The sequence below is a fragment of the Hevea brasiliensis genome, chromosome 7 (genome assembly GCF_030052815.1).
Source record: "Hevea brasiliensis isolate MT/VB/25A 57/8 chromosome 7, ASM3005281v1, whole genome shotgun sequence".
In the NCBI taxonomy this organism is placed as follows: Eukaryota; Viridiplantae; Streptophyta; class Magnoliopsida; order Malpighiales; family Euphorbiaceae; genus Hevea; species Hevea brasiliensis.
In genome coordinates, this window is record NC_079499.1 from 58,006,214 (window position 1) to 58,029,050 (window position 22,837).

A 22,837-nucleotide genomic window follows, 5' to 3' on the forward strand; every position below is an offset into this window, starting at 1 on the left:
AACCTTGTAGTTATGGCCAAGAGCTAATTGTGGTAGCTGCTGGGTGATATTTTTACATTTCCTTACTACTATCCTGCATGTACTGGATTCTGGACAGGTTGCACCTTTTTAATTAGTTCTGCAATTTCCGATCTGATTTTGATGTGATTCCAATTGGAGATTGAGTTAGACATATGAAGGTTGAGTTCTGGAAAATATGGACTTCAAATCTTGTTTCTATAAATTATAGTGATTATTTTTGCACCCTGTTTCTGCATGCTGATTGTGCACTGAGTGCACTATTCGTTCTAGTAACATGTATATTGCATGAGCTGGAAATTTTAGAGAGAAACTTGGACCTTTCTTAGGTAATGGTGAAAGAACATTTTAAGGGTCAATTAGTGACCATTTGAGGTAAGTTCACCATAATTTGAAGAGATTTAGTGTGATGCAAACTTAATTGGTAGGCTGCCTAGGGTAACCAGTAGGGAGGCTGTGATTCCAGCCCACTTGGACTGCCATATCTTTGGCTGTGTAGGTCCAATTGGTGTTTGGCCAATTGGACATGAAACTAGACTTATAATGGCACATTTTTTCTGAAGAAACCATTCCCAAAAGACCAAAGCAAGTGGACCAAAAGTTGGCCCCAATCCGGATACCCTGCAAACAGCCCCTGCAGAATGACCAAATGAACAGTAACTGTTCATTTAGCCATAACTCACTGTAGATTTGGTCAATTGACCTGAAATTTTTATAGCAACAAGTTAAGACATATACAAACAACTTTCATGAAGAAACTTACCCCAAATTATGACCAGAACCTAACCCAAATGGCAGTCACAGTCACTGTTCAAACCTACAACTCTGCAGATTTTGATTTGAGCAGTAATGTTTGGATGGCTATAACTCTCTCTAGAAAACTCGGATTTAGGCGATTCTTGAACCAATGGAAACCTAAGGCATAGTAGAACATTTCATATGAAGAAAGTTAGACCAAATTATGAACTTAACTTGGTCAAATTACTGACCAAAGTTGGACCAAAATCTGCCAAAACCCAAAAGTGCAGCATGAGCGATTATGCGTGAAGCAGAAACTTATTTTGGCCATAACTTGAGCTACAAAACTCCAAATGGAGTGATTCAAAAAAAGAAATTCAACTAGACAAAATAAGAAACATTTTCTATGAAGGAAGTTTTGTCAAATTCCAACAGTAGATCGACCAATAGAAAAGTGCAACTTCGGAGCACCAAAACTGAAAATTGGCAATTTTGCCAAAATGACCTAAGCTTTGAGAAAGTGACCAAAACCAACAAGTTTTAAATGCAAAATGTGGTACATTGGGAGTGTTAAAACCAATGCACCTATGATCTATGCAAAAGTCAACTTTTTGTTGACTATTGAAGTGAATAGTGACATAAAAACTTGAAATTCAAAAATTGAAGAATTCAAAAGTATCAAATGCCCTAGTAGGCCTAATGTGATTGGTTTGGATAGGTTGGCATGCCAATAGGGTTACGATAGCAAGATCGCGTATGATGTATGGCTTCATTGCCATTACGTGATGTGATAGCCTATGGCTATCACGATTATGATGTTTTACTTGGCTTTATGCCTTATTGCTTATATGGCTTATTAGCCATTCTGTTTACTGCCACCGAGACACATTGTGACCGATGGTGTGACGATCGAGGTACACAGTACGGTGCTAGTTTACACGTTTAACCAATCCGGTCAATTTGTATAGGTTACTTGGGCATGGAAAAGTATAACTGTAATTGAACTGATTGTTAAAGAAAATACGAAAATTAAATATCAGAAATGATTACGATAGAATACAAAGAAACTCAAGATCATGAAGAAAATAAATAAACAAAATGCATGAAGAAGTTAATATCATAAAACGTAATTAGCCCTCGACTAAACATTAAGTTGGTAATTATTCAGTTCTTGTGAACACAATGGCTAAGAAATTATGATTTTTATTTGCATATTATTTCTTTCTATTTTATTATTTGCACCACTAAGCTTTATGCTTAGCGCGTCGCTTTTGCAACGCGTGAGTGCGAAGATCTTGATCGAGAGCCGGTAGACCACAGTTGGGTAAGTCCATCCTCTGATTCTGCATAGTGTCCGTGTCACCTCACAACTCTGATGCATTGGTAGGACACTAGGTGTCATTTTGGTATTTTGTAATTGATCTTATTTTCTCATGTGTAAATGAACTTATGAAATGTAATTTGATGCTCATGTAAATAATGAGAATTGTGTTTGTAAATGAAAAAGTGAATGTTTATCTGTGATATATATATGATTATCACATGAAATGAATGATTGAGAAATGAATGTGAACTTAAAAATATTGAGATTTTGATAAATGGAGTTGAGATGAATGAATAAGAATATAGGAAGTATTTTTCACAGGTTCCGAAGAACGGTTTTCTCCATTTTTAGCCGGTACTCTGCCGGATTTTCTTTAAAAATTTTCGGAACCTCAAATAAATTATAATTTCAATAAATGAATTATATTTCACAAATTATTTTCAAAACTATGATAAAAAAATGAATTAAGATAAAATAGAGTGCTCCGGCACACTGAGTGGCATAACTTGCTCGGCTACACTGTAGTCGGGTAAGGGGTGTCACAGTTACATCCACTACCAGTGCCAGAATGGAAATGGGAGAGAATAACAATGGATTTTGTAATGGGACTTCCAAAGACACAGAAGAGTCATGATGCAGTATGGGTCATTGTCGATAGACTGACTAAGTCTGCTCATTTTCTGCCAATCCGAATGGACTACAGTTTAGACAGATTGGCCAGGTTGTACATTGATGAGATTGTGAGACTTCATGGAGTGCCAGTATCCATTGTATCAGACAGAGATCCTAGGTTCACTTCTAGATTCTGGGGTAGTCTTCAGAGAGCCCTAGGAACTAGATTGAACTTCAGTACTGCATTTCACCCACTGTAACACCCCTAAGTTCGGTAGTGCATTCTACTGTTCCGGTGACCAGTGTTGTCTGGACAGCTAGGATGCCTAGAACTACACTTCGTTATGAGTGAGAAGACATAAAATAATGAAATACAAGAAAAGAAAATACAAGAAAAACAAAGGAAAAATAATAGCAAAGAAAGGTAACCAAGTTAAGCGAGCCGAGAACCCTAGCGATGGGTGACCGCATCGGGAAGTCACGGCGTGGGCCGTTGACTAATACTGGATCATGGAAACCCTGGAAAATATTTTTAGGACTCAAATAAATATTTATTGAAGTATAAATATCATTAGAAATATCAAAGAAAAATTAATTAATTAGTGCAAAGAAAAGTGAGAAATCGAAAAACGGATAAAACCCGGTGTTACCGAAAAATCGGGAATGCAACCCGAACAGGGGCATTGTGGTCATTTGACATCCCGAGTTGTCTTTTGACCTAAATGTCCATTAAAAATAAATAATATTACACTTGGAAAATGTCAAAGAAAAATTAGTAAGTCAATATAAATAAAAACGAAAATTTAGAAATCGATGGGTCAAGGATTTAATCGGTAACACTAAAAATTTCGAAATACAAACCAAATAAGGGCATTTTGGTCAATTGATACCCCGAGTTGACTTTTGACTTAAATGTCCATGAAAAATTAGTAGTGTTAAACATTTAATAATGCAAAAAAAAAAATGGAAGTCAAATGTGTGGAGTAATTAAGAGGAATTAAGGGTAAAATGTGGAATAATTAAAAATTTAGATTATTTAAATGTTAATTATGTTAGTGGAGCACTATGGATTATTTAAACTCATTAAGTGGACAGAATTTCCACTAACCAAGTCACCTTCTTCAACCTTTGAAACCCATTGCCGAATTCAAATCTCTCTCTCCAAACTTCCATAGCCAACTTTCATGCAAAGCTTAATCTCTCCCCTTTCATGCCATAAATCCAACAAGTCCCTTCATGAAAGTTTATCCTCACATCAAGAACAATCCTTGGGCAGCCATTAGGAGAGGAAATAGTGGAGTTGTCAAGGGCAGCAAGGGTCACACATATGAGGTAAGTGCAAAGAACCCCCACCCTTCCTTCTTTAAAGTTGATGAGCTTCATGAGGTGAGTTGAATTCTCTTGAAATTTAAGAGAAATGATAAGTCTACACTCCTTCTAATTTCTGGTAGCCTTGAGGAGAGCTAGGTTTAGATGGTTTTGAATGATTAAACTTGCTGAATGATGCTTGAGAGTGAATATAGACATGTATATAGGTTGAATTGTATGTATAATTGAAATTGAAAAATTATTAGGGTTTTAATGTTAAATTGGGGCTGTTTAATTATGATGAAATTTTGATGATGACTTGATGAAATGAGACTATTTAATGAGTATTAGAAGTGTCATGTATGCTTATTTGGAGTTTGGAAGAAGGAGGATTGCCAAATTGGAAGTGCAAATTGTGTGCAGGTTGTGTGATTGATGAATGCAGTGTATAAATTAGGTTATAAGTGTAAAGTTGTGACTCCAATTGGTATGAGACCAATTGGAGGTGAAACTAGGCACAAAATGTGCCAACTTTCATGAAGGAAGCTTGCCAAAATTCTGCTTGCAAGGTAGCTTGAAAAATGACCAATTCGGATTAAGTGCAATTGAAACCTGAAAACTGACCAATTGGGCAGCAGTTAGAGTTTAGGCCATAACTCACTCAAAACAAGTCCAATTGACCTGAAATTTTAACCATGAATAGTTAAGACCCATACCTACAAGTCTTATGAAGACACCAAAGCCCAGAAATGACCATAAGCAAGTCAAACATCTTGCACAAGTTCGGGTCCAAAAACTGGCCGAACCAAAGTTGACCAAATTGACCTAAAATGACCTAATTTGATGCCATTTGAGCAGCAATAGTAAAATGACCATAACTTGGTCTACATAACTCGGATTGACCTGAAATTTTGCCCCGCGTGCAATAAGACATAGATCTACAAGTTTTTAGTTTTGACCGAAACTCGAAAACCGAGGGAACTAGGTCGTCCGGCTAGGTCAAACTAGTATCTCGGAATCCAACAAGTTGCATTAAAATGCACTAAACAAGGAAATGAGTTTGGTAAAACGTACCAACCCTAAAACCCTATCGAATGTGACATATTAATGACACAAAACCTAATTTACCTAAAACGCATCGAAGGTCGATATATTAGGTGATTAAGCAAATAATAGCCTTCAGTGAATTACTTATCGAACATTATCGTTAGAGACAATTTAATTTAGTACTGAAACACTTCAAATTGTGTTTCTCAGTTACCAAAGACTCAGGAAAAGGAAAGAAAACACTGAGTCCATACCAGGAGACAGTCATCAGAGGTTTGTGCACAACTAGTTTCAACTGATTTTACTCTGAATAAGATTTCATATGATTAATTGTATGTTATTGATTTAAATTGTGTTTGTGCACAACTAGTTTCAACTGATTTTACTCTGAATAAGATTTCATATGATTAATTGTATGTTATTGATTTAAATTGTGTTTGTGCACAACAGTACTTCTTTTGAATTTTTCAATTGAAATGAATTATGACTATTTGTACATTATTGTTTTAAATTGTGGAAATGTGTTTGAATGGATATTTATTGCTTGAAAAGCATTGTAAATGATTTGATGGATACTATTGATTGAAAAGCACTGTAAATGGTTTTTGTGGAAATTAAAGATAATTATGAATTGTGTTGCCATTTTGTGAATGAAATTATAACTTTGGAAATTTATTGGATTCTCATGAATCATTTGAATAAAATGTTTGGAATTGATTTTGTGTTCACACTTAGCATGACAGTATGATATCATTCCTTCTCCATTTATGGGGTTGTGATCGTTTATTTTCCTTCTCCATTTATGGAGTCGTGATCGTTTATTTTTCTCCCTCTCTGGTTTACCAGTTGAGGTGATCGGATGAGTACTCATTATATAGCTAGCTCCCTTCCTCATTGATTTCGATTAGTGGGGTTGTGATTGCTTTGTCGTGGTGTACAACGCGGCATTGATCGGAAATTTGTGTCATGGCTTAAGTTGTGAATGAATTGGCAACACTGTATTCTTAACTTATTCGACTAAATTGTGTTGTTATGCAATTTGATAATTTGTGAAATGAAGTTTAAATTCTTATTGACATTTACTGTCTTTTGAATTTAACTATGTTTTGATTACTGAGATTTATTGTGATATTGTGTTAAATTCCTTATGATAGCATTGTCTTGAATTTAACTATGGATTTTAAATATCTACTATTTATTTGAATTATGAATTGTGATTTAAATTTGTATTTGGTTAATGTTGTGCACCACTGAGACATTGTCTCAGCGATAGCTTTTTATTACTGTCGCAGGTAGACAGACAGACAGGGCAGCAGACTAGGCTACTATTATCTCCAACGAGAGATTTTCGGGTATAACGAGTATACCACATTTTGTATTTTGTGCGGTAATGTATGTTCACTGTATGTACATATTGTTTTGGTTTTGAACAGTTGTAAATTAAAATTGTACATTGACATTGTGAAGTAAATTATGAGTTATTTTGGCTTGTAAAAATTGTATTATATTTCTTTTATCTCAGTCTTTGAAAAATCACTGCAGATTTGAGTTGAGAAATATGTTGTGTTGAGAAAAATGTTGGATTTGAGATTTGGAAAATATATTGAAGTGCTTTTTACAGGTTTTTTGAAGAACTGTTTTACCCAAAATACAGATGGCACTCTGCCAAAATTTTTACAGAAATTCCAAATAAGTCAAATGTGTCAGTTCTATCACTTCAGTTAAAAAAAGTTTTTAACACCTGTAAATAGTGCTCACCACTATAAAAGAAGTAAGAAAAGTTTTTAAAATCCCTTGTAGTGTATTTAATGGGTTATCAGTAGACGGAGTTGGTAATTCATTAGGTATACTACGGGATCATGTTATGCCTTACAGAGGGGTAGGGTGTGACACCCACAGACAGATGGCCAGTCTGAGAGGGTAATTCAGATCTTGGAGGACATGCTACGGGCTTGTGTGATTGAGTTTGAGGGTAGTTGGGATACACACTTGCCTTTGATTGAGTTTGCTCACAACAACAGCTACCAATCAAGCATTGGGATGCCTCCATATGAAGCTTTGTATGGTAGAAAATGTAGAACCCCGTTATATTGGGATGACGTGGGTGAAAGAAAGATGATTGGACCCGAAATTGTCCAGCAAACTGAGGAGAAGATCAGGGTGATCAAAGATCGACTTAAAGCTGCATCAGACCGTCAGAAGTCCTATATTGATTTGAAAAGAAGGGATATTGAGTATGCAGTGGGTGAGAAAGTTTTCCTCAAGGTTTCTCCTTGGAAGAGGATTATGAGATTCGGCAGAAAGGGGAAACTAAGTCATTGTTTTATCGGGCCATATGAGGTATTGGAAAGAGTGGGTCCTTTGGCTTATCGTTTGGCACTACCTCCAGAGTTGGAGAAGATACATAACGTCTTCCATGTGTCTATGTTGAGGAGGTATCGATCAGACCCATCTCATGTACTACCGGTAGAAGTGAATCCAGACCTCACATACGAAGAAGAACCCATAGAGATTCTGGCTTATGAGGTGAAGCAGCTACGGAACAAGCAGATACCATTAGTAAAAGTGCTGTTGAACCATCATTCGGGCCAGGAGGCTACTTGGGAATGAGAGGAGGACATGAGGAGACAACAGCCATAGCTGTTCAGAGATTGATACCAGGTAAAATTTTGAGACGAAATTTATTTAAGGGGGGAGAATTGTAACACCCCTATTTGTATAGCCTGGTAGATTTCACTGTTCCGGTGACCGGTGTCGGTCCGGACAATTAAGGCGATTAGAACCATACTTAAGACAACTAGAGAAACCATAAACACAAATAATTAGTAATGTTCAATTAGTTAAGTATAAATAAGAAAAACAGAACATAAGAAGTTAAACGAGCCGAGAGTCACAGCGATGGGTGACCTCCTCGGGAATGACTGCAAAGTCATTTTAAACTCAAATTCTGAACCGTAAAATGTGACGCTGCGGTCCTTAGGACCGTTATGAACACAGTGGAAAAGAGAAAATCACGAAAAAGAACTGTTAAGCCAGTCAAATAATTAGGTCAGGGAGCTAGAAGAAATATAGAATTATTTGCAAACCGGGATGAACCGACGAGGGGCAATTTGGTCAATTGACCCCGAGAGCTGACTCCTGACCTAACTGTCAAATAAAATCGAAGAAAAGAAAATTTCGGAATTGAGAATTAAATTAAAGAACTAATAGAAAAAAAAAAGAGAGGAAAATGAAAAAGTAAAAAGGTGATGACATCATGCATGACCTCATGCATGATGTCATAAAAGAATTAATTAAATTATTTATTAAATTAGATTTTGTGGTCTTCCATAACCTAAAATAAATAAAGAAAAGAAAAGAAAAAAAAAACAAAAATCTCTTTCTTCTTCCTCTCTTTGCCGCCCTATCTTCTCCATCTTTCCTCCATGAAAACTCTCCATTAAAGCTTGCACTCAAGCTTTAATTTCTCCACTTAATCTTAATAACTTCCCTAAATGTGAACCAAAAATGTAAGAAATGAGTAAATGGCATGTTTGACCTATTGTGAAGTGAAAAATGGTCAATTGTGACCAAATGAGTTGTGTTTGAATTGTTGGAATGGAAGCCAAATTCGGAGGGTATATGGTCATGCTGCTGGCAGCATGACCAAGTCAACTTTGAAGGACCAAAACTGAAATTTTACAAGTCCAATTGATATGACACCAATTGGGGATGAAAATAGACATAAAATGACACAATTTTCATTTAGGAACCATGCCCAAAAACTGACCATAACCTAGTGAACAAATTGACCAAAGTTGGATAAGTGCAGTCTGCCACTGTACAAACTGACCAAATGAATAGTATTTGTTCATTTAGTTATAACTCGAGCTAGGCAGGTCAAATTGACCTGAAATTTTACCAGTAGTTAGATGGGATATAGACCTAAAACTTTCATGAAGAACACAAGTCCAAATTCTGCCAGAAACCAAGCCATTTGGCCACCCCAAGTTGGTGACTCAAATCTGCCAGCACCAAAATTTGCCCAGAAAATCTGGGTTATTTTCCATCCGGCAGCCCTGATTCAAAGGGCCATAACTTGAGCTAAAAAACTCAAATTGGGGTGATTCAAAAAAGAGAATAAACTTAAGACATTAAATAACATTTTCTATGAAGGAAGTTTTGTCAAATTCCAACAGTAGATTGACCAATGAACAGTTCAACTAGGAGCACCAAAACTGAAAATTTGACAATTTTACTTGAAGGACTTAAGCTTTGAGAAAATGACCAAAACCAACAAATTTAATGACCAAAATGTGGTATGTGGGTAAAGTTGGAGTTTCCATACCTATTAAGCCTTAAAAAGTCAACAATTTGACTTGAATAGTGCAGTGAATAGTAACCCGAAACACAAAAACTTCGAGAACATCGAATTTAACGCAATAGAACTAGTAAAAATAAAGTTAAATTTATTTTCGGACTTATGTTAAGTTATGGTACTGAAACACTGTGAAATTGTGTGTTTCAGCTGAAAAAGATTTGGAAACTCGAAGAGACTGAGTCAAGGCCTAGAGGCGACTCACGTCAGGTTTGTGCACAATAATTCTTGTTTAAATATTTTATTCTCAAAAATTTGACTTCTGTGATTAATTATGTACTGTGTTGCCATTTTATAATCGCAAATACGACTTTGGAAATTGATCAGATTTCTCATAAATTATTTAAATAAATTGTTTTGAATTGATTTTGTGTTCACACTTAGCATGACAGTATCACATTATTCCTCCTCCATTTATGGGGTTGAGAACGTTTATTTTCCTCCCTCTCTGGCTTGCCAGTTGAGGTTGAGATCGGATGAGTACTCATTAGCTAGCTAGCCACCTCTCTCATTGATTTCGATTAATGGGGTTGTAGATTGCTTTGTCGTGGTGTACAACACGGCATTGATCGGAAATTTTGTGTCATGGCTTAAGTGTATATGATTTTGGCAACACTGTGTTTAATGAATTATTTGACTAAATGGTGTTATTATGAGCTTTGATATTTGTGAAATGTGATTGAGAAGTATTCAATTTGTGTTTCATCAATGAACGATTTATGTATTGCATTTTAAATTTTTATTGTGCACCACTGAGTATTTTTATACTCAGCGATAGCTTATTTTGCTGTCGCAGATAAGAGCAAGGAGAAAGCAGCAGAGTGAGCTGCTATCGTATTGTGGACCACATCGATCATTTTGTACGGGTATTATTTTTTACCCTTGTAGATAATTTTGATGTAAATATAGAAATGTTGTATGTATCAATGTAAGTTGAGCAGTTGTAAATAAATTGTAATAATATTATTTTGGATTTTCTTCTGTAAATTTAATATTTGTACATATGAATTTCATGTTTTATGCCTTGTGAATGAAGTATTAAATATTTTGAGATGATGAATTTTGATTTGTATTATGGAATTACTTTGAAGTGATTTGAATTGAGTTGATTGAGATTTATTGGAGGTTGGGAGTTGTGAACAATTTTTGGAAGTGTTTTTCGCAGGTATTTGAAGAACTGTTTTCTCTAATTACAAACGGAACTCTGTCAAAATTTTTATAAAATTTGCGGCAAAATTAAAATGGACTAAAATTTTTACTAGTATTTAAACTTTGAATAAATGGTTTTTAATTCTTACCAAAATGCTCACCACTTCCAAAATGTAAGAAAATTGTTTTAAAATCCCTTGTAGGGTACTTAATGAGTTATCGGTAAGTGAAGTTCGGTAGTTCATTAAGTATTCTACGGGATCATGTTATGCCTTACAGAGGGGTAAGGTGTGACAGCGTGTCACACGGGGTGCCGGAGCACCTAATCTTATCTGATTTCATTATAGTTCTTGATTTATTTGTTTAAAAACTTTATCTAAGGTTTAGGCTATTTTTACTTTTATCATATATGTGACACCCCTTACCCGTGTACAGTATACCCGAGTAAGTAATGCCACACGGTGTACTAGCACACTCTAATATTCCTCAATTCATTTATATCATGCTTTTGAAGTTAATTTATGAAATATGATTTATTTTAACCATTTATCAAAAGCATTATTCATTTGAGGTTCCGAAGATTTTAAAGAAAATCCGGCGGAGTACCGGCTAAAAATGGAGAAAACAGTTCTTCGGAACCTGTTAAAAACACTTCCAATATACAATTTCATTCATTCTCAACTCCAATATCATCAATAAAACTCAATATCAATATCTCAATAATTTGTCAATTTCAGGTCTCAACAACCTTTTCATTTCTCAAAACATCCCTTTCTCAGGGTTTTCATATATAAACAACCATTAAATACTCAAATTAATACCATACATGACCATAAATCTTTATTATTTACATGAACCTCAAAATACATTACATAAATCCCAAATACATATGAGAAAATAAAAAGTTAATTACAAAATGACAAAATGACATCTAGTGTCCTACCAATGCACTGCAGGTGACGAGGTGACACGGACACTGAGCAGAACTATCGGATGGACTCACCCAGTCTGTGGTCTACTGGGCTCGCGATCGGGATCTCCAGTACCTATGCGTGGCAAAAGCAACGCGCTAAGCAATAATGCTTAGTGGTGCAATAATATAATAAAAGAAAATAGCAAGAAAACGAATATATAGTGAATGTGTATAATTCATTTGTTTTGTATGGTTATGTATACATTAATTCAGTAACTTGTTCACTTTCATTCATTTGGTTGCCCAAGTAACCTACACTAGGCATCGGATCGATAACGGGTAAACTGGCACTGGGTACCTAGTACCTCGGGCCGTCACACCATCGGTCACATATGCATCTCCCGGTGTGCAACAGAATAGCTAACAAGCTGTAAATAATATCAGGCACAAGGCCAAGTCTCAATATAAAGTCAGAATGGCTAAAAGCCATGAAATCACAGAATGGCATATTGCCATGTGCAGTACTGCTAACTGAACCCTATTGGCATGCCAAACTATCCAAACCAATCTTGTTAGGTATACTAGGGCATTTGAAACTTTTAAATTTTTCAATTTGTGAATTTCAACTTTTTTTGTGTCACTATTCATCATTAGTCAACAAAAATGTTGAATTTTAGAATAAAAATGTGTATATTGACTTTGGCACTCCCAACATACCACATTTGGTGTTTAAAACTTGTTGGCATTAAGTGTTAATACCATTTCAAAGTGTAAACTCACACTAGCAGAATTTTCAGTTTTGGTGAGTCAATTTCACTGTTCCATTGGACACTGTTACTGTTGGAATTTGAAGAAATGTAAAACATAAAAGTTGTTCCTTATTTTGTCTAGTTTAATTTTCTTTTTTGAATCACTCCGTTTGGAGTTTTGTAGCTCCAGATATGGCCCAAAAACCCAAGCTGTCCGGATATGCATTCTGCAGAAAATTACCATATCTACAGTGCATGAACAGTGACTGGAACCACTTGTTTGGATGGGTTCTGGCCATAATTTGGGGTATGATCCTTCATAAAAGTTGTTTGTGTATGTCTTAACTTGTTGTTGTAAAAATTTCAGGCCAATTGACCAAATCTACAGTGAGTTATGGCCAAATGAACAGTTACTGTTCATTTGGTCAATTCTGCAGAGGCAGTTTCAGGGTTCCGGATTGGGGCCAAGTTTTGGTCCTCTTGCTTTGGTCTTTTGGGCATGGTTTCTTCAGCAAAAATGTGCCATTATAAGCCTAGTTTCATGTCCAATTGGCCAAACATCAATTGGACTAACACAGCCCAAGTTATGGCAGTGCAAAGGGACTGAATTTTCAGTCCCTATGCTGCTGTCCATAGGCAGATTTCACCTTCACTTTACCATTCAATTTTTCAGTTCTAATTAGGGTCAACCTACCTAAAAGGGTCACTAATTGACCATTAAAAAGTTCTCTAACCATTTCCTAAGCTAAGTCACAATTTCACCTTTGCAAACCCTAATGTCCAAACCAATTACTCATAAACCTTGATTGACATGCTTAGTTCAATCTCCATGCATATTAATACCTTAACCATGATTTCCAACCACTCTAAGTTTATTAAACAATCAAACTCAATCTCCCATAGGGCTGCCGAAATTCAAGTGTTCATATCCATAGGTTTTTTGTTCATTTAAACTATAAATCTTACTAAGTTCAAGTCCAAAATCATGGAAATAAAGAGTCTAATGGGTATAAGTGCACTAACCTTGTTTGGGCAGAATTTCCAAAGCCCTAAACTCCAATTTCTTTCTCCTTCTTGGCTGCCAAGAGACTATGCAAGGTACTAGAACAAATTTTAGTGAAGCTAGGTTATGATTTTATGGTGGAAACAAAGGAGAAATTAAGCTTTTGGATGGCACATCAATGGAGGAAGGTGGGTTAGGGATTTCGGCTGGTTTGGGATAAGGAAGAAGGCAGCTGCATTTTGTTTCTTTTGGTCTTCCTTTAGTCTTTTAATAGTTTAGTCAAATGGTAGATTAATGGTGATTGGTTGAAAATTATAAATGACATCACATTGATGTCATAAATTGCATTTTTTTAATTTTTCTTCTCTTTTCTCCACTACTCATTTCAAATTTCATTTTTAGTAATGTTTATTCATATTTTATGTCATATTAATTATTTACTTAACTGGACAAGTCGGCCAAAAATCACCTCTGAAGGCGAAATGACCAAAATGCCCTCCGTTTGGCTTAACGGGTCAAAATTGTCTGTACCGATTGAAAAATTTTTCTAAGTATTTTCTTGGCATTCTAATGCCATGGGAACCTCAATAACCCTTCTCTAGAGTCCCAAAAATTATTTTATAATTTTTCCCCCGGGTATAGGGCTCATCGTTGCGAGAACCGCAACTTCCCTCTGGTTACCCATCGCTAGGGCACCGGCTCATTTAACTCGGTTGTATTTTATTTCTAAAATTTTTACTAAATTTTTCCTATTAATATTTGAGTTAATTATGGTTCCTGACTTTAGTTTAAATATTTTTCCGGACATTCTAGGCTGCGGACCGACACCGGCCACGAATAAGAGGATGTACGGAGTGGTTATCGGGAGGGTGTTACAACTCTTCCCCTCTAATTTAAATTTCGTCCTCGAAATTTACCTGATGCAAACAGTTGAGGGAACTGTTGCCTCATCGTCTCTTCACTTTCCCAAGTTGCCTCCTCGGTGTTGTGGTGCCTCCATAGCACTTTCACCAATGGAATTTGCTTGTTTTTCAACTCTTTCACTTCCCGAGCCAAGATCCGTAGAGGTTCTTCTTCGTATGTCAAATCCGGCTGTATTTCAATTTCTTCTCTGGAGATGACATGTGAAGGATCTAAGCGGTATCTCCTGAGCATGGACACGTGGAACACATTATGGATCTTGTCCAGCTCTGGTGGTAAAGCTAGCCTATAGGCCACTGGACCCACACGTTCAATGACTTCATATGGGCCAATGAACCTAGGGCTCAACTTACCTTTTCTTCCAAACCTCAACACTTTCTTCCATGGTGACACCTTGAGGAACACTTTGTCGCCAACCACATATTCTATTTCTTTTCTCTTCAGGTCGGCATAAGATTTCTGTCTGTCTGAGGTAACCTTCAGATTGGCTTTGATTAGTTTCACTTTCTCCTCAGTTTGTTTCACCAGGTCTGGCCCTACCAATTTGTCTTCGCCCAATTCAGTCCAGCACACTGGAGTTCTACATTTTCTCCCAAACAGTGCTTCATATGGGGCCATTTGGATACTAGCTTGGTAGCTATTATTGTATGCAAATTACGCGATGGGAGGTATCTATCCGACTTCCTCAAACTCAATGACACAACTCCTCAGCATATCCTCAAGGACCTGACATATATTTCACGTTATTGTTATCATTTCAATTCAATATTTGTATCAATTTCATTGGTTTCAATTGTTTACCTGGATTACTCTTTCGGATTGCCCATCCGCCTGAGGATGGAAAGCTGTGCTGAAATGGAGTTGTGTACCCAAGGATTCATGCAACTTTTTCCAAAATCTCGATGTAAACCTTGGGTCTCGATCAGATATGATGGAAAGTGGGATTCCATGCAGTCTAACTATCTCACTGATATACAATTCTGCTAACTTCTCCAGTGAGTAGTTAGTCCTAACTGGCAGAAAGTGTGCTGACTTGGTCAATCTATCCACTATTACCCATGCTGCATCATGCTTCTTCCGGGTGAGAGATAGCCCACTTACAAAATCCATGGTGACCCGATCCCATTTCCATTCAGGTATGCGTATAGGCTGTAGCAAACCCGATGGAACTTGATGTTCTGCCTTGACTTGCTGACATGTCAAGCATTTAGTCACATAGTCAGCTATGTCCCTCTTCATACTGTGCCACCAATACCAAGCTTCAGATCATGATACATCTTTGTACTTCCTGGGTGCATAGCATATACACTAGTGTGTGCCTCTTTTAGAATACTGGCTTTCAATTCCCCATCATCTGGTACACACAGTCTTCCTTTGTAATACAGACACCCATCTCCTTTCACCTCATAGTCAGTTGCTTTTCCCTCTGGGATTTTGCTCATAATAGCCATTAGCTTCTCATCTACCTTCTGCCCATCTAGTATCTGCTGTAGCAGGTTTGGCCTCACTTGCAACTCAGCCAAAATAGCTCCATCTCGAATCAAGGTTAGACGGGCATTCAATGATCTCAAAGCTGTGATGGACTTACTGCTCAAAGCATCAGCAACTACATTTGCCTTCCCGTGATGGTAGTCAATTACAGTCATAGTCCTTCAGAACTCAATCCATCGCCTGCTCAAGGTTGAGCTCCTTCAGGTTAGCAAATATTTCAGGCTCTTGTGGTCTGTGTAAATGTAGCACTTTTCACCATACAAGTAATGCCTCCATATCTTCAGTGCGAAGATAATTGCTGCAAGCTCTAGATCATGGGTAGGGTAGTTCTGTTCATGTGGCCTCAACTGCCTGGAGGCATAGGCGACCACCTTCCCCTCTTGCATCAATACACACCCTAACCCATTATGAGAGGCATCACTGTAGACCACAAAGTCCTTTCCTGACACTGGCTGTGTTAACACTGGTGCCTTTGTCAACATAGCCTTCAACCTCTCAAAACTGGTCTGACATTTGTCATTCCAGTCAAATCTGACATTCTTGTGTAACAACTTGGTCATTGGAGCAGCTATTAGGGAAAATCCCTTCACAAATCTTCTGTAATACCCAGCTAGCCCCAAGAAGCTTCTGACCTCAGTTGTATTCCTGGGAGGCTTCCATTCCATCACTGCTTCTATTTTCTTGGGATCCACCCTAATCCCATCAGCTGACACTATGTGTCCAAGGAATGCAATCTCATCTAGCCAAAAGTCACACTTGGACAACTTAGCATACAGCTTCTTTTCTCTCAGGGTTTGTAGAACAATCCTCAAATGCTCATCATGTTCTTCCCTGGTCTTGGAATACACCAAAATATCATCAATAAAGACCACTACGAACCGATCTAGATATGGATGGAAGATACGGTTCATAAGGTCCATGAATGCCGCTGGTGCATTTGTTAAGCCAAAGGGCATCACCAGAAACTCATAATGCCCATACCGGTCTGAATGCGCCTTGGGCACATCTACATCCTTCACCCTCAGCTGATGATACCCTGATCTGAGATCAATCTTAGAAAATACTCCTGCTCCCTTCAACTGATCAAACAGATCATCAATTCTAGGCAACGGATATTTGTTCTTCACAGTCACTTTATTCAACTGCCGGTAATCAATACAAAGCCTCAAAGTCCCATCCTTCTTCTTTACAAATAGCACTGGAGCTCCCCATGGTGACACACTGGGGCATATGAACCCCTTATCAAGCAACTCTTGCAACTGAATTTTCAACTCCCTCAATTCAGTAGGTGCCATCCTATAAGGAGCAATGGAAATAGGTGCTGTACCCGGCAACGTCTCAATAGCAAATTCAACTTCCCTTTCTGATGGCAAACCAGGCAATTCTTCAGGAAATACCTCTGGGAAGTCTCTCACTGTGGGTATGTCACTCAAGTTTGGCTTAGCCTGCCTAGTATCCACCACATGTGCTAGGTAGGCTTCACAGCCTTTTCTCATCATTCTTCTTGCAATCGTGGTGAGATGACATTGGACAAGAAATCATCCTTTCCCCACAACTGTGATCTCATTACCCTCTGAAGTTTTTAGAGAAATTCTCTTCAATTTGCAATCAACTATTGCCTGATGACGTGACAACCAGTCCATTCCCAATATCACGTCAAACTCATGGAAGGGCAACTCAATTAGGTCTGCCAAGAATTCATACCCCTGAATCCTTAACGTGCAACCTTTGTATACCTTGTTCACCACTACACTGTGGCCCAATGGATTAGTGACCAGAATGTCTTGGTCACTCTCCCCTACTAGTATCCCCCTTTCTACGGGTAGGTTGATGCAAATGTAGGAATGAGTGGATCCTGGATCCACCAATGCATGCACAGGAGTATTATAGAGGGAGAATGTACCCCTGATAACGTCCGGGGCATCTTGCTCCTCCTGAGCTCTCAAGGCATAATTTCTGGCAGGTGGTCTGTTATCTAGCCTCTCTGTTGGCTCAGATGCGGGCCTCTGAGATGGTCCCACAGCTTCGGATTTACCAGACCTTCTACCTCTCTGTGGTGTAGGGGCAGGTCTGTCTGCTTGTGTCGGAGCAGCTGTAGTAGTTCTGCGTGGGCAGTTCCTCAGTTGATGTTCTGTCGACCCACATCTCAAGCAAGCACCAGTCACTCTCCAACACTCCCCCTTATGCCATTTCTGACAGTGTGGACACGCAGAAGATGCTAGGGCTGGTCCCCTGAACCCCATCCCTGGAGAGCTGCCCACTGATGGTGTGGACTGACCTCTCCTAGGGGTGAATCGTGGTCCAGGCCCCGAGACCGACCACGACCTATGGCTGAGCTGAACTTTGTGCAGGAGGACCCTTGAACTTCTTCCCTGATGCAGGAGCTGAACTCGACTGACCCGGTCCCCTCTTCTGCTGTCTCTCTCTTCTAGTCCACTCACTAATTCTTACTTTTTCAACCTTTATTGCAGCTTCCACTAACTTGGTAAATTCTGTGATTCCCAAGGCAGTGAGCTGGATCTTGATGTTGTCATTTAGTCCCTCTTCAAATCTCTTGCACCTTTTAGCTTCATTAGGGACTATCTCCCTTCCATAATGGCTTAATCTTACGAATTCCTTCTCATATTCAGCCACTGACAACTGTCTCTGCCTCAGGTTAATGAATTCCCTTCTTCTCTCTTCCAAATATACAGTACCCACATACTTCTTCTTGAATTCAGAGAGAAAGAAATCCCAAGTTACAGCTTCTGGCTGCACTTCACTGGACACAGTGTCCCACCACTCGTATGCATCATCTTGTAACAGAGATATGGCAGCCTCTAAATTTTGCTCTGGGGTGCAATGGAGTTGTTTTAGAACTCTGCCCGTTCTGTTCAACCAATTCTCGGCTGCAACAGAGTCATCTTCTCTCTTGCCATAGAAGTCCACTGCCCCAAACTTTCTTAGTCTTTCCAGGTGTGATTTCTGCTGTGGAGCTGGCGGTGGTGGTGGTGGTGGCATTACCCCAGCCATCTGTCTAAAGAAGTCGGCCATTTGTTGAAACATGGCCTGTGGAGGCTGAGCAGGCTCTGCTTGAGCTGGTGGAGCAGATTCTCTCATGCCCCCAGTCTCAGCTGCTGCAGGTGGAGCATGACTCTCCACTTCCTCCTCAACGGCTCTCTGAGATGAAGGGTCCATATCCTATTCAAAATAAGAAAGACAAACAGATCTGCGTTAGTGTCACCTCGATTCTTACAAATGCAATGCATGGTATGGACTCAATCTAGGCCCAGAAACGCCTAAACCGTGCTCTGATACCACTAAATGTGACACCCCTTACCTGTGTACAGTATACCCGAGTAAGTAATGCCACACGGTGTACTGGCACACTCTAATATTCCTCAATTCATTTATATCATGCTTTTGAAGTTAATTTATGAAATATGATTTATTTTAACCATTTATCAAAAGCATTATTCATTTGAGGTTCTGAAGATTTTAAAGAAAATCCGGCGGAGTACCGGCTAAAAATGGAGAAAACAGTTCTTCGGAACCTGTTAAAAACACTTCCAATATACAATTTCATTCATTCTCAACTCCAATATCATCAATAAAACTCAATATCAATATCTCAATAATTTGTCAATTTCAGGTCTCAACAACCTTTTCATTTCTCAAAACATCCCTTTCTCAGGGTTTTCATATATAAACAACCATTAAATACTCAAATTAATACCATACATGACCATAAATCTTTATTATTTACATGAACCTCAAAATACATTACATAAATCCCAAATACATATGAGAAAATAAAAAGTTAATTACAAAATGACAAAATGACATCTAGTGTCCTACCAATGCAATCGCAGTGACGAGGTGACACGGACATCGAAAGCAGAATCGCCGGATGGACTCACCCAATGCGTGGTCTATCGGGCTCGCGATCGGGATCTCCAATACCTACGCGTGGCAAAAGCAACGCGCTAAGCAATAATGCTTAGTGGTGCAATAATATAATAAAAGAAAATAGCAAGAAAACGAATATATAGTGAATGTGTATAATTCATTTGTTTTGTATGGTTATGTATACATTAATTCAGTAACTTGTTCACTTTCATTCATTTGGTTGCCCAAGTAACCTACACTAGACGCATCGGATCGATAACGGTAACCGCACTGGGTACCTAGTACCTCGGCCGTCACACCATCGGTCACATATGCATCTCCTGTGCAAATGTAATAGCTAACAAGTCAGAATAATATCAGGCACAAGGCAAAGTCTCAATATAAAGTCATAATGGCTAAAAGCCATGAAATCACAGAATGGCATATTGCCATGTGCGATCGCTAATCGAACCCTATTGGCATGCCAAACTATCCAAACCAATCTTGTTAGGTATACTAGGGCATTTGAAACTTTTAAATTTTTCAATTTGTGAATTTCAACTTTTTTTGTGTCACTATTCATCATTAGTCAACAAAAATGTTGACTTTTAGAATAAAAATGTGTACATTGACTTTGGCACTCCCAACATACCACATTTGGTGTTTAAAACTTGTTGGCATTAAGTGTTAATACCATTTCAAAGTGTAAACTCACACTAGCAGAATTTTCAGTTTTGGTGAGTCAATTTCACTGTTCCATTGGACACTGTTACTGTTGGAATTTGAAGAAATGTAAAACATAAAAGTTGTTCCTTATTTTGTCTAGTTGAATTTCCTTTTTTGAATCACTCCATTTGGAGTTTTGTAGCTCCAGATATGGCCCAAAAACCCAAGCTGTCCGGATATGCATTCTGCAGAAAATTACCATATCTACAGTGCATGAACAGTGACTTGAACCACTTGTTTGGATGGGTTCTGGCCATAATTTGGGGTATGATCCTTCATGAAAGTTGTTTGTGTATGTCTTAACTTGTTGTTGTAAAAATTTCAGGTCAATTGAGCAAATCTACAGTGAGTTATGGCCAAATGAACAGTTACTGTTCATTTGGTCAATTCTGCAGAGGCAGTTTCAGGGTTCCGGATTGGGGCCAAGTTTTGGTCCTCTTGCTTTGGTCTTTTGGGCATGGTTTCTTCAGCAAAAATGTGCCATTATAAGCCTAGTTTCATGTCCAATTAGCCAAACATCAATTGGACTAACACAGCCCAAGTTATGGCAGTGCAAAGGGACTGAATTTTTAGTCCCTATGCTGCTGTCCATAGGCAGATTTCACCTTCACTTTACCATTCAATTTTTCAGTTCTAATTAGGGTCAACCTACCTAAAAGGGTCACTAATTGACCATTAAAAAGTTCTCTAACCATTTCCTAAGCTAAGTCCAATTTCACCTTTGCAAACCCTAATGTCCAAACCAATTACTCATAAACCTTGATTGACATGCTTAGTTCAATCTCCATGCATATTAATACCTTAACCATGATTTCCAACCACTCTAAGTTTATTAAACAATCAAACTCAATCTCCCATAGGGCTGCCGAAATTCAAGTGTTCATATCCATAGGTTTTTTGTTCATTTAAACTACAAATCTTACTAAGTTCAAGTCCAAAATCATGGAAATAAAGAGTCCAATGGGTATAAGTGCACTAACCTTGTTTGGGCAGAATTTCCAAAGCCCTAAACTCCAATTTCTTTCTCCTTCTTGGCTGCCAAGAGACTATGCAAGGTACTAGAACAAATTTTAGTGAAGCTAGGTTATGATTTTATGGTGGAAACAAAGGAGAAATTAAGCTTTTGGATGGCACATCAATGGAGGAAGGTGGGTTAGGGATTTCGGCTGGTTTGGGATAAGGAAGAAGGCAGCTGCATTTTGTTTCTTTTGGTCTTCCTTTAGTTTTTTAATAGTTTAGTCAAATGGTCGATTAATGGTGATTGGTTGAAAATTATAAATGACATCACATTGATGTCATAAATTGCATTTTTTTTTTCTTCTCTTTTCTCCACTACTCATTTCAAATTTCATTTTTAGTAATGTTTATTCATATTTTATGTCATATTAATTATTTACTTAACTGGACAAGTCGGCCAAAAATCACCTCTGAAGGCGAAATGACCAAAATGCCCTCCGTTTGGCTTAACGGGTCAAAATTGTCTGTACCGATTGAAAATTTTTTCTAAGTATTTTCTTGGCATTCTAATGCCATGGGAACCTCAATAACCCTTCTCTGGAGTCCCAAAAATTATTTTATAATTTTTCCCCTGGGTATAGGGCTCCTCGTTGCGAGAACCGCAACTTCCCTCCGGTTACCCATCGCTAGGGCACAGGGCACCGGCTCATTTAACTCGGTTGTATTTTATTTCTAAAATTTTTACTAAATTTTTTCTATTAATATTTGAGTTAATTATGGTTCCTGACTTTAGTTTAAATATTTTTCTGGACATTCTAGTATGCGGATCGACACCCCACACCAATAAAGAGGGATGTACGGAGTGGTTATCGGGAGGGTGTTACAATATAACTAATTTGGAAATTTCAAACATTTTAACAACAATCCAACAGAGTGCCGGATGTAATTTGGACTAACAGTTCTTCTGAACCTGTCAAAAACAATTTCAATATATACTCAAATTCATAACTCAGATTATCTCAAAGCATTCTCAACAGTTTCTCAAATTCAGATTCAGTCTCAAAATTTCTCAAACTCAATCTCATTCTGAATCATTATGATTAGATATTCAACTCAAATATCAGAATTCTTATATTTTATTAACTTATACAAATTTGCCAATTAAGTACATAAATTTATCAAGTACAGGATAGACAAATGAAATTACAGTTAATAATTCACATTACAATATAAGCAGTAATTATAATGTACAAATTAGAAAATATGCTTAAATGAGCCCTATCTACATGCATTGCTGAGGAGGTGAAAACCTTGAACTCTTCTGACACTTCTACAAATCTTGACTCCAAAAATCTCAGTCGACAATCTACTGGTTTTACCTTCAGTACCTGCACGAGGAAGCAATTCCATCGGGCTAAGCATTTCTACTTAGTGGTGCAATAGTATAACAAGAAATAATATATACATATAAAGAAAGAAATAAATCATAATTCGGATATCCAGGAATCAATTATTCAACTGTATTGTATTTTAAGTCTCTACAGTTTTGCAAATTGTATCTTTGTTATATTTCTATTGCTAATCTCTTTCACTCATTTCATTCAATGCTTAATTTAATTGTACTGAAATTTTCGTATATTTAACTTAACTTAACTTA